Consider the following 13,486-nt stretch of genomic DNA (forward strand, 5'->3'; position numbering starts at 1 on the left):
GATGGTACTGCCCAAGCATGTGAATGTTTCTACATTCGTGAGAGCATGATCCTCTATCTGTACTGCTCATGGTGAGCCAATGTTAAAGGTCACGATATCTGTCTCACTGCGGTTGATTTTCAGTCCAATCTGCTGGCTGAATGTGTTGAGTCCAGTTGTTTTTTCTTGTATATGGTGTTGGGTATGTGATAGGACAGCGAGATCATCTGCGAAGTCCAGGCCTTCAAAGGACGAGAAGGGTGTTCACTGACATGTCTTTTGTTGTATGCCGCATTACCCCGTCGATGGCAATACTGAAGAGGATTGCAGACATGACACACTCCTGATGTACTCCTATTCTGACTTCAAAAACTGAGCTCACTGTGATCAACACTACATGTAAAGTTGGAAAAGAAGCTTTTGATGATGTTGATTATACAGAGAGTGATTCCATATGCCCGCAGAACACGCCATAGGCTGGTCCTGTGAATGCTATCAAAAGCCTTCTCAAAGTCTAAGAGGTTTATGTAGAGTTGCCGCAGCCATTCTAACATTGTTCTACTATGTTTCATAGACTAAAAATCTGGTCTGTGCATCCAGGCCCTTTTGAAAAACCAGTCTGCTCTTTTCTAAGAATGCTATCAACTGCTTCTGATATATGCTGGATTATGATCTTACACAATACCTTTGTTTGGCATAGATAAAAGTGTGATACCATGCCAGTTATTACAATCATTGGGTTCTTTTCTTTGGTATCTTCCCTATAACCCCACTGGTCCACTCATCTGGCAATTCTTCCCTTTCCCAGACAGATGTAAATAGAGGGGCCAGGATAGATGCTGCTAACTCAGGATTTACCTTGAACAATTCTGCATTCAAGTTATCCTTGCCAGGAGCTTTTTCATTTCTTAAGCATTTGATGGCTTGAATGATCTCTTTCTTAGTTGGGGTGTCTGTGTTGATATCAAGATCTTCTGCCTCCTGAATGTTTGCTTCCTCTATAGGTGGCTCCCTGTTCAGCAATTCTTTGAAATGCTTTGTCCACCTCATTTCTTGTTCTTTTTCTGAGGTCCGTAAGTGGCCTTGTTTGTCCCTGATGAGAATGTTTGTTGGTGTTTCCTGTTTGCCACTGACAAGCCATGTCATTTGGTAGACCGTTCCCTTGTTCACCATGAGCAGTTGCATCCTCTGCTTGTGTTGCCAGATTATCAATATAATGTCGTTTGTCCGCTCTCACAAGGCGTTTGACCTCCTAGTGTGCCTTGCACTACTTCTCGTAGTATTTGTCCTTTAGCTTCTGGGATTTTGTGTCTAAAACTTTTTTCTTCAGGGCTCTATGTATTCCATGTGTTGGGTGTAATCTACTCCTTTTTCCTCTTCTGCCTGTAGCCTAGACAGGCTTCACTGCTTTGTTTATAGATTGTTGTTATTTTATCCCACTTCTTGTTGATTTCCTCATTTGCATTCCCCTCCTCTTCATCAAGGTCTGCAAGTGCCTGAAACCTGTTAACTGCAGAATGAATGCTTTCTGTATTTCAGGGGATTTTAGCTTGTCAACATCTTAATGTCGATGTCCCTTGTTTGTGGACAAGGCCTATTGTATAGAAGGCCTAAAGGAAATATATTCAAGGGTTAATAGAAGGCATAGTAAAAGGGAAAGTTTGTTATGCACAAGTTTTAAAGCATCTAATGGCTTAAGGGGGGAGGTGAATTTTTGCAATAGGTTAAAAAATAGCTTGGCTAATAGGGGAGGGGGTTTTACAAGAAATAGCTTGGCTAATAGGGGAGGGGGTTTTACAAGAAATAGCTTGGCTAATAGGGGAAGGGGTTTTACGAGAAACAGGTTGCTGACACTCCTGGGGTCACGTCTTGCTGACCATCAGGAAGGGGGTGGGGACATTCCGAGAAACTGACCCTGTGGCAAGCCCAAATTTGGAAATGGTCTATACTGCTGATTCATGCGTGTTGGAAGTCAGCGAAAAAGGGTATAAAGAATGGCCGGACAAATCCATCGGGGCACTCAGTCGGTAAACTGGCTGTCAAGGGACGAAGGTACTAGTGGACACATCCCCACCATGGGAGATCTGCTGGCACTGGAAACCTAAGACTAGCTGGAGCCACTGTTTGCCCAGTCTGAGCAATTGGACTGTCCCTGAGGGGGGATGAGATTCTGAGTTGCAGTACTCTGCTTGAAAATCCTTACCTGACACATCCCCACCATGGGAAATCAGGAATAGGTGGATCAACAGGGCTGTAATCTCGGGCCTCATCTCGGGCCGACAGGAGAAAAGGGGGTGGGAAATCTGAATCCTCTAAACGACTAGCCGTAGGGCAGCGGGAATCAGAGGGATTAAGAGGACTTACCAAAAAAGGGCCTGATCAGGTTTTAGAGCTTTCAAGTGGGGCCTTGGAGAAGTCGGGCTTAAACAGGTGAAGGAGTAACCGGCCGAAACTCCCCAAACTCACCAGGTAAAAGTCGGGGGCGTATTCAGGGAGTGGGCTGCTGTGCTGCTTAAAACTAAGCTCAAAAAATAAAGGGGGATTTTTCTAGTAACAGAATTACCGTGCCTTAAAATTATAGCATGCTTGTAAGTGTTTATGTGTAATTGTCAGTGTTTAATAAAACTATTACCTGATTTAACCATATCAGGACTGGTTTGCTCTTCTATCCGAATCTCCCTAAACTAGGGTAAGAAGGAGGCTGACCCTGCCGGTCCAAGGTTGAAGTTCAGGAATATAATCAGGTCAGCCTTAAAAAAAGGTCGATGGCGCAGCGAGCAGGGTAATAGCAGTATACGGATAAAAAGAAAAGTTTTGTCAGGGTTCCAACAGAAGTATAAGTAGCGGCTGTGGAACCAAAAATTTGGGAGGAAGCACCCACTCATCGGAAGTAGGAACAAACTGATAAAAAATAGTTCAGATGAAAGGATTAAAAGGCCCGATCAGAGAAAAGGAAAATAAGCAAATAATTAAAAATCTTACGGAAGAAGTAAAAGAAAGAAACTGGGAAATAGTGTTAGTTTTACTGAATTTGATAGTTTTTGTAGTAATATATTTTGTGATTATAATTGATTGGGGAATAGAATGGGAGGAGAATAAAGCAAAAATAATAGGAGGTTTAATGGGAGGAATATTAATGAGTGGACTCATGGGAAGAACTATGGGTCGCGTGATGATAAGCTTTGGAAAAGCAGAAAATCAAACATCATGGGTTTAGTTGAGTAATTAGTTGTGTAAATATTTGTAAATAATGTGATAAATAATGTGTAAGTAATGTGATATAAAATATAAATAATATGTTGTAGAATGGCTGATTACAGAAATCCAGGATTACCCAGGGCACAACATGTCTTGATGTTGGTGAGTACACAAGCGCGATCATCATCAGGGACATGTGTGTTTAAGGAAGTAAAACAACAACGAGATTTGACAGATCTTGAGCACCTTTTGTATGTGGTGAGTCATAGTAAGGAAAATGGAGGAGAATTAATAAGATTAATATGTGCTGGTGTATTTGGAACACGTTTAGAGACAGGTCAGGAGGGAATAGGAGTGTATAGAGTAGAAGCAGATATAGAAAGACCTAAAATCCAATGTCTTAAAGAAACAGACACACGTAATCACCCAGATTTAAGATTTATCTGGACGAATGAACCAAATTCAGGGGAATTATGGACAGGAGAAGGTAAAGGACCTGTTTTTTGTAACGCCCTAACGAAGGGTCCTTGGAAACAGTTAAAAGGGGGAAAAGACCGATGGGGGAGGGACATAATATTAGGAGGCTGTAAATATCATATAAAATTGGGTAAAACAAAGGAAAAGGCTAAATGGAATAAATCGCCCACTTTAGGACCAAAAGGGGGGAAGCATAAAACTGTGTATGGGAGAAGCAAGGATCAGGTGATGCAGGAATATGAATTAAGAAGATTTAGTCATTTAAAAATTAAATCAGAAAAAAAAAAACGTAAAACCACCCCAATATCAGGATGCGTCAGCTACAGCTCCGCCCCTCTACCTAGAAATACCATCGAACATAGTTAGCCCTTTGTGGACAGAGCAACTGGCACCAGTAAAACCACTGCCAGATCCTATAGTCTGTCCAGTACTAAAAAGGGAAATAAAATATAGAAATAATGTGAAAGAGCAAAAAATTATAGAACAAAAATTTGAGGAAAAAGAAGAAGAATTGATCAGGGAATGGCTGGGATTAGATCCTAAAAAAATGGTATTAAAATGGCTAAAAGGGGAGTTAAAGGCCATAGTATTAAATAGAACAGAAGTAGAAGATTTGGCACCTAGATCATTTTATGGTGAGGAAAGGGATCGAAGTTCATTAACAAAGATATTTGGAAGCGGGCTAGAATCAATTGGCCTAGGTAGATTCTTGCGACGATTGGTAAGAGAAGAATGGTGGCCCTCTAAGGATTTTAAAGCCAGAAATCAAGAGCAAATACCGGCATTGGTAGTCCTCATGGATTGGCTCACAGGAGGAACAGAAATAAATAGACAGGCGCTGCTAGTAACAAAGATTGATTGGGACCAGGGTGGATTTGGAACTAAGGACGTATTAAGTAGGGCTCTATTAAAAAGAAGCCCTTGGTTACCGTTGGGTATATTACAATATGACACGCTGGCAGAAATGATAGATAATACAGAAGTAGACACGGGAGTTCAATGGTTAAAACCAACTGAACAAAACTCAAAAAGGTCAGATAGAACAAAATCAGAAGTAAAAATAAAAAAAAAAGGAAGCAGCCAGCGAAGGGGCAAAGCCATTTTCTGCAAAAGATAGATGGCCAGGAAATGAACGATCTGCATATGCTTATTTGAGGCAAGCAGGCGTAAAACACTCAGCACAAGGACAGGAGTTATTGCAGTTGGCAAGGGATCATGGCTGGGAGGACAAATTTAAACCACACAAACCCTAGGTAGTGGCCTCCCAAAAACAAACACCTCCCTCGGGAGGAGACTTAGATAGGGAGTTAATTTATGTAAATTTGGACTATAATAAAAAGCCATGGTTGTTAGATTCAGGAGCCCAATTTAGTACAGTAACATGTAGACCTAAAACCTGGAGACATAAGGATTGGGTAAAAGCAGTAGGAGTAGGGGAAAGGGTTTTGGAATTAGGAACAATTAAAGTACAGGGACAAATTTTAGAAGTATTATTAATGCCACATGAGTTTAATATCCTGGCATTAGCAGACTAGAATAAGTTTAAAAATCAATGTCAAAAAGAATTTGATAAGATCAAAGCAATAATAGCACATCAATGGATAAAACAGCAGGAAAAGAAAAATTATGAGGTGATTTTGGGTAATTTGCCCACTCCTGCTAAGCAATATAAATTGACTAAAGAACAATTAAAAGGATTAAGAGAAATTGTAAAAACATTTAAAGAAAAAGGGTATATAGAAGAAGCAAGTCCACCTTATGCTCATGTGATTCCTGTATGGGCAGTAAAGAAAAAAGTGGAAAAAATTATAGAATGGTGTTGGATTGCAGGAAAGTAAACAGTCAAACAATAGTAACCCAAGGGGGACCGGATATAACAGAAGTAACTCAAAAGCTTAGAGAAGGGTCCCTGGTATGGGGTAATAGATAAGTTTCACAGTATAAAACGTGCCGACCCACATAATGTAATGAATTTTAAATTGGATGATAAGGTATGGCACTTTAAAACGTTTGGGCAGGGTTGAGTTAATTCACCGGCCTATGCACAAGAAACCATGGTAAACATATTGAAAGATCAGGAAAAAGTCGTTCCATTTATGGATGACATAATAATTAATGGAAATTCTGAAAAGGAAATAAGGGATAAAATAAAAGAACTTGAAATGTTGTTAAAAGCCCACAATTTGTATGTAAATAAAGAAAAAACACAAGTGGGACGTGAAGTACAATTTTTAGGAAAAGGACTCAGCCAAAGTGGGTGGAGTTTGGATCCAGAAACGGCCGTGCATCTTAAAACTTTAGTTGACTGAGGGATACGGGAATAATGATTTGTAATGTCCAATAGTCCTTGATGGGGATTAAGGGGGGATGGACAAGGCCTATTGTATAGAAGGCCTAAAGGAAATATATTCAAGGGTTAATAGAAGGCATAGTAAAAGGGAAAGTTTGTTATGCACAAGTTTTAAAGCATCTAATGGCTTAAGGGGGGAGGTGAATTTTTGCAATAGGTTAAAAAATAGCTTGGCTAATAGGGGAGGGGGTTTTACAAGAAATAGCTTGGCTAATAGGGGAGGGGGTTTTACGAGAAACAGGTTGCTGACACTCCTGGGGTCACGTCTTGCTGACCATCTGGAAGGGGGTGGGGACGTTCCAAGAAACTGACCCTGTGGCAAGCCCAAATTTGGAAATGGTCTATACTGCCTGATTCATGCGTGTTGGAAGTCAGCGAAAAAGGGTATAAAGAATGGCCGGACAAATCCATCGGGGCACTCAGTCGGTAAACTGGCTGTCCAGGGACGAAGGTACTAGTGGACACATCCCCACCATGGGAGATCTGCTGGCACTGGAATCCTAAGACTAGCTGGAGCCACTGTTTGCCCAGTCTGAGCAATTGGACTGTCCCTGAGGGGGGATGAGATTCTGAGTTGCAGTACTCTGCTTGAAAATCCTTACCTGACACATCCCCACCATGGGAAATCAGGAATAGGTGGATCAACAGGGCTGTAATCTCGGGCCTCATCTCGGGCCGACAGGAGAAAAGGGGGTGGGAAATCTGAATCCTCTAAACGACTAGCCGTAGGGCAGCGGGAATCAGAGGGATTAAGAGGACTTACCAAAAAAGGGCCTGATTAGGTTTTAGAGCTTTCAAGTGGGGCCTTGGAGAAGTTGGGCTTAAACAGGTGAAGGAGTAACCGGCCGAAACTCCCCAAACTCACCAGGTAAAAGTCAGGGGCGTATTCAGGGAGTGGGCTGCTGTGCTGCTTAAAACTAAGCTCAAAAAATAAAGGGGGATTTTTCTAGTAATAGAATTACCGTGCCTTAAAATTATAGCATGCTTGTAAGTGTTTGTGTGTAATTGTCAGTGTTTAATAAAACTATTTCCTGATTTAACCATATCAGGACTGGTTTGCTCTTCTATCCGAATCTCCCTAAACTAGGGTAAGAAGGAGGCTGACCCTGCCGGTCCAAGGTTAAAGTTCAGGAATATAATCAGGTCAGCCTTAAAAAAAGAGGTCGAGTTTGGTGGACCCACACTTCACAAACTAAAACTTTGACAGAGGCTGTCACAAGGTGATGGTCGCTGCCAGTATCTGCCCCCCTTCTCACCTTCACATCTGTCAGTGAGTGTTGTCATTTGCCATTGATCATAGTATGGTTGATCTGGGCTTATTTCTGCCATTTGGCATATTTCTGCATGTCAGCCTGTGAATTTCAGAATGTTGAAATAGGGTTCTGCTGATGACTACATCGTTCATATTGCAGAAATCAACATCAGACTCTCTTTATTTTCATTCATGGTGCCACACTCATGTCTTCTCGTTGTTCTGTCATTGTTTGTGTTGTCCTTACTGACTTTGGCATTCAGGTCTCCTATGATGATAGTTAGGTTGTGGTGTGGTACTCTCTCTAACTATGCCTGTAGTGCAAGGTAGAATTTGTCCTTTGCTTGTTCATCACTGTCATTTGTTGGAGCATAGCACTGAATCAGGGTGATATTATTGTGTTTCCCTTTCCATCTGGCTCTCATAAGTCTGCTGCTGATTGACTTCCACTCAAGCAGGGACCGCTCCACTACCTCTCCAAAAAGATGGCAACAACCTCAGGAAGTCATCCATCATCCTGGCCAGAATACAGCAAAGTTTCTCCCAAGGCTGTTGTTAATCTTCCTGATCCCTGTTCTCACTGACACCCAGGATGCATAAGTTGTAGCGTCTCTTCTCTGCTGTGACTTGAGCTGGCTTCCCTGTTTCATACATTGTCCCTGTGTTCCAAAACACAAGTTTTCTTTTTTGTCTTGGTGTTGAGTACTTCAGTCTTCATGCCAGTGGCTTCCTTTTGGCTTTCACCACTGGCAGTCATATGGGTCATTGACTCCTGAAGGCCATCACAAACAGTAATGGTTGATTTCTCTGCCGCAGTTTCTGTAACATATTTTGTTTTTTATGGGACAGGGTTGTTAGCCCTGTGCCTAACCCCCCAAACCTGGAGGGCTAGAGTGTCTGGCCCCTTCCCTACAGACCAGTCCAGCATGGTTGAACCTCCTGGAGCAAAAAGTCCTCGCTGACCCAGACTCTGGGGATCGTTAGAGCATGAAAGCTGTCTCACAACGACAGGGCACAGACAGCAGAGGAGAGTTAGCTGATAAAAATATTAAGTTTGACCACTTTTGTAGCAATGAAATGTGTCCAAGCTCGTTCCCAAGTCTTTGTACCAACTATGGCATGACAAAACAGTGGTCTGACACAGAAGCTCCATCTGTGTATGTTGATATCAGGGATCATAGCTCTCAATACATCCAGAGAATGCATCAATTTACTGTGAGTTACTTTAAAACTACAGTTATACTTCACTGGCAAAGTCAGCTACAAGTTGAAAGTCTTGTGAGCCCTAATAGTATAGAATGAGTTTAAGCACTATGGAGTATTATCATGCCTCAATTAACCACAAAAATCAGCTTCAAGAGCCACATGATGAGGACATGCTCATTGCACTACAGCAATATTGATACTGTACATTTAGTTAATTGCTCTGAAAGGATGGAAGTAGAATGATGGGATCTATCCCATCAGACCTATACCACCATAGAAAATGCCAACTCAGTCTTGATGTGAAGCAGGACCAGCTTTAGGGAAAATAGCGCCCTAGGTGAACTTGTATTTTGGTGTCCCTGGCCCCCGCTGCCTCTCTGGGCTCCCCACCCACCCCCTCATTGCCCCAGCCCCCGGTGCCTCCCTGGGCTCTCCACAATGGGTCAGAAGCCCAAGAGAAGGTACAGCAACAGAAAGGCACCAGAGAGCTGTGGTGGCAGGGGGGCATGGTGACCAGAGAGCCCCAGAAAGAGGGGAGAGAACCAGAGGAGTACAGATAGTTTGCTTGTGTGGGAAGGCAGGAATGGAGTAGTGACATGGGGTCTTCAAAAGGACAGATCTTTCCCCACACCCCAATACTGAGCATTCCCAATATTCAAATGCCCCTTCCAACTCCAAGAGAAGGGAGGCTATGGGGGAGCAGGGAAGATTAAAATGCAAACACTCCAGTGCACTGGAGATAGCTAGGGTGGGTGGTGGAAGGTTTACTCTCAAATATCTCCAACCCCCTGCACTGACACCTCCCTTTGGAATGAATGAGAGAAACGGGGAGCCCCTGAGAGCTGGGTGGTCAGTGTGTGGAATAGAGGAGTGGGACCTCAAAGACCTGGGGGACACCCTGAGAACTGGGGAGAATGGGGAGCCCTGTGAACTGGGAGGCTGGCACTTGGGGGGCAGAGAGAGGGGCTTCCTGGGACCTGGGGTATAGGGAGGGTCCCCCTGGGACCTGGAAGCCCTGGGAGGCCCTCTGAGAGCTGGGATATGGGGTCAGGAAACCACCTCCCACATACTTACTCATTTTTTTCTCTTGCAATTTCAGCTCCCTTCCTCTCCCAAACCAAGAGGCCAGCAACTTCTAGTTCCCATTGGCTGGCTGAGATGCCACACATACCTTCTATTGGGCAGCACTGCTTTCATTCAGGCCACCCATGGAAGGAGGAATGGCCCAGGCTGGGACAGTCCCAGAGGGTGCAGGGGAAGAGCTCATCAGCTTGAAGAGTCAGAGGTGGGACTGGGAGGTGGGCTGGGAAACCAAGTGTGGTGGCAAGCAGGAGGTATCTGCTCTGGTGCAAGGAGGTGGGCGCTCCTGTCATGACAGGCTGCACCCCGCGAGGGAGAAACTGAGACCCTTGCCTTTTCACCATGATACTCTCCTGACTACAGCAGTTGCCCAGGTCGCTCACCCTTAAGGCCTGCCCTGATGTGAAGCGTAGGGTATCAGTTCTGACTCCTTTAAGGCCAAATTCTCTCCAGACTTATCAGAAGCACTAGAATTTATAAGGAGGAGCTCCCTCTGGGACCTAATGGCTCAAACTGACACCTGTGATCATCTCACATCCTAGTCAATCGTGATCCTCACTGAACCAGGACACAGCAGTCATGCCTACTTATGATGGATATTGTATGACCACATCCACCTTTTTTAAAGCTGTAGGGGCCCTTCTCAATCTGAAAGAGAAAGGGAAGCAGACAGAAAACACATCACACAACACATGATCCAGAAAATGTGCTGAGAAGTGTGCCACTGGTGCTTCAAAGATAAAGCGCAGCAGTGATGTACACTGTTTTCACATGGGGAGGAGCAAGGCCTTAAGAGCACTGAAGATGCCCTTGCATTAAGATCAGTCTATGAAGCTCAGTGATGTTCCAAAGGGAATGAGACATAAGTGACTGAAGCTGCTGAATGCCTCTGATGTACCTGTAAGTGGGAACTTGAGCTCCTCAAAAGCTGTGCACCAGCTGCCACACAAGCTGCTCTGAAACCTCTGGTATTAGAGAGGCAGCTCTATTACTCTAGCTGTTCTGAGGGGACTGAAAGATAGAGGCCTGAAGACTGGTGTAGTTTACACGAGCAGCTCTAAAACAACTCTGTCAGATGTCAGTGTCTCTGAGGGCTAACACAAGGTTGTGGTGTATTTTGTTTTTAAATTTAAGGAAACTGACACCAGAGTCAAAGGATATAATACAGCGGTGGGAAAGAGATGAGGGGTGAAATACTTTGATACCTCACATGAGCTAGGATGAACACTGAGGAGTAGAGGTCACAGTTCTAGGGTTCCTTCGTCATTGATAACCATCAGGAATGAACCGAGTTCTGAAGCATTTGGGTATGGCTGGGGAGGGCAGGAGAGGGAAACAGGGCAATCTAAATATCTAAGCAAGGACAATGTGAAGTGAGCCCAACAGCATAATTTTAAAACTGTGGGTGCTTTTACCAGGCCCAATGAACCAAAAGAGAGGGATCTGTTGAGTGCAAAATCTCAGGTCTTAGCAGTTGTGCGCAGTGCACATAAATACAATTAAGGCCACATCTACAGTATTAAAAAGAGCCCATTATTTTTGTGCGGCACAAATGTCAATAGCAAAATGCAAGTATACACTAGTAATACTAGAGCATTATTTTACAATCCTAAAATAATATGAGAAAAATTATTCCACTATATCACATTCCATATTTTAGTGATATTTCAGATATGAACGTTTTCAGATGCCACACCTTTTAGGAACTTGTTTTCTGAGCTGAATCCACACCACTAGCCAATATTTTGTCCTGATTGTGACCGCTGTGTCACAATCATAGCATTAGTGTTCATGGTAATTGTGAATTTGAATAAAGCTCACATTGAGGCCACCCTGCAGTCGCAGCTCCTGTTCTGTGGAGCTTGGCTTGGCTCTGTTCCCCGCTACGAGCATTGGGACTTGACGCATTGTCACAGCGCCACTCATGTTTGGCCCATCCGTCCCCTTCACAGATGGAGACAGAAGAGCAGCCATGCCAAACGTGAGGGGCACTATGACCACACAGAGCCCCCTGCAGGATGCCTGTCTTTGCATGCCATTCAGCCCTCTGGCTGAGAAGCTACTAGTCCAAATCCCTTTCAGTTTAATAAAACATTCAAGCGTAATCCAAACTACCACAAAATCAATGTATTCTCTGGGCCCTGCGCTTAACCCTTTCCTGGAGTTTCACTGCCTTTCCTCAGTTTCTCAAGCACTATCCCACTACATCTTCCTGAGGCCTCTAGCCTCCACTAGTATCTGGCACTTTGGCTGTTTGCAGCAAGGACCAACCTGCTTCCTGTGGCTTTCTCCCCAACACTGAACTCTCTCAGCCTATTTATAAGGCCCAGGTGTCTGCTGAGTTATCCCTGGATTTTTTTTGTCCTCCCTCTCTGGTTGATAACTATCTAATTTCCACTCACGTGGAGTGAATACACCCAACTGGCCTTTAATCCTTTCTTAACAGTGACAGGGATTCAGTTGCTCACAGGAAGGTATTTTGAACTGTAATTTTGGCGTAACTTCAAGCAGCAGACAGACTACTCAGGGATTGCCCACATGGAGACAATACTCTGGAACTATCAGTGCACAGTAGCAGTCTGCAGAGCTAGTCAGTGAGCGGTCAGTTAATGTGCTGCAGATTCCTACATGACAAGCCAGAGTGTGAAGTCTCAGTGTAGACATGTCCTAAGTCAACAATGTATATTGTTTTCTAATCAGAATATAGATTGAGAGGAAATGTAATCTTTACTATATACACATAAAACCCCCCTCAAAACAAAACAGTAAATGATAGCTGTAATATTGGTCAGAAACCTGGCAGAGCTTTTGCTATAACTGGAAAAACATATGAGACATTCAAAAGATTAAAATCAATTATTTCTAAGAGATACTTAATGACCTCCTTTACTCTATTTACCCTTTTAAACTATTTCAGCTATCTAAATGCCCACTATACACAACTGATTGATTGCAGTTCCTTGTTTTTACAAGAATATTATACTCCACTGCTACGAAAAAGTACTAAACTCAAGCATGAAAATAAAACAGATAAAAAAAGGTCCCTCTTCAAATGACAATTTATACAAATTATGAAGTAATCATAACTGGCACATGATATAGAAGAAAAGTATGTACAATTACACACAGACAGAAAACAAAACTCATGTACAACTTATACCCGTTATGTGTTTTACAGTAGTACAATGACCTTATGTGCTAGGTATCATATTTAAGATGATGCCCTAAGGCTGAAACAGATGTTAGAAGCTTAGACATAAAATGATAGGCACTGCAAAAACCACACTATACAGATACAGACCTTTTTTACAGGGCTCTGTGACATGGTGCCCAATTAATGTCTTGACTTGTATAGATTTAAATTTATTATTTTGTGTTCCAAAAGCTTTACGTAAATTACAAAAAAGTTATAATATCTGAAATCTATTGATTCCCTTGATGAATCTACAGTGGAATTCCACAGCAAACCAATGAAAAACTAGGATTAAACATTCCTTGTCTCTTTGCCCATCGTTCACCAGAGTCTATGATTACTGCAGTTGCTCATTTGAGCACTGGTCAATTACATCATTATAGGGCAGGGAAAATACTTGGAGGGAGTGATAATAATTTAGCAGTTTGTCAAAAACTCTTAATCTATTTTACCACTATTAAAATCAGACTACACTTCTACCTCAATTTAACGCTGTCCTCGGGAGCCAAAAAATCTTACCGTGTTCCAGGTGAAACCGTGTTATATCGAACTTGATTTGACCTGCCGGAGCGTGTAGCCCCGCCCCCCCAGAGCGCAGCTTTACTGTTTTATATCCAAATTTGTGTTATATCAGGTGGCATTATAACGAGGTAGAGGTATACTTAATGTATCATATATACTCGCTCATTAGCCTGTTCGTTTATAAGCTGACACCTCAAGATGGTTAGGTAAAAATAGCAAAAACTGTATG

General features: G+C 42.9%; 1 protein-coding gene across 4 annotated transcripts in view; it reads right to left on the reverse strand.

The window, feature by feature from the left end:
- TCAIM (T cell activation inhibitor, mitochondrial) overlaps positions 1 to 13,486 on the reverse strand; it is a 63,163-nt gene that overhangs the window by 30,333 nt on the left and 19,344 nt on the right. The gene's annotated exons all lie outside the window — the stretch shown is intronic.

This window comes from Gopherus evgoodei, chromosome 2 (assembly GCF_007399415.2).
Source record: "Gopherus evgoodei ecotype Sinaloan lineage chromosome 2, rGopEvg1_v1.p, whole genome shotgun sequence".
Taxonomy (NCBI): domain Eukaryota; kingdom Metazoa; phylum Chordata; order Testudines; family Testudinidae; genus Gopherus; species Gopherus evgoodei.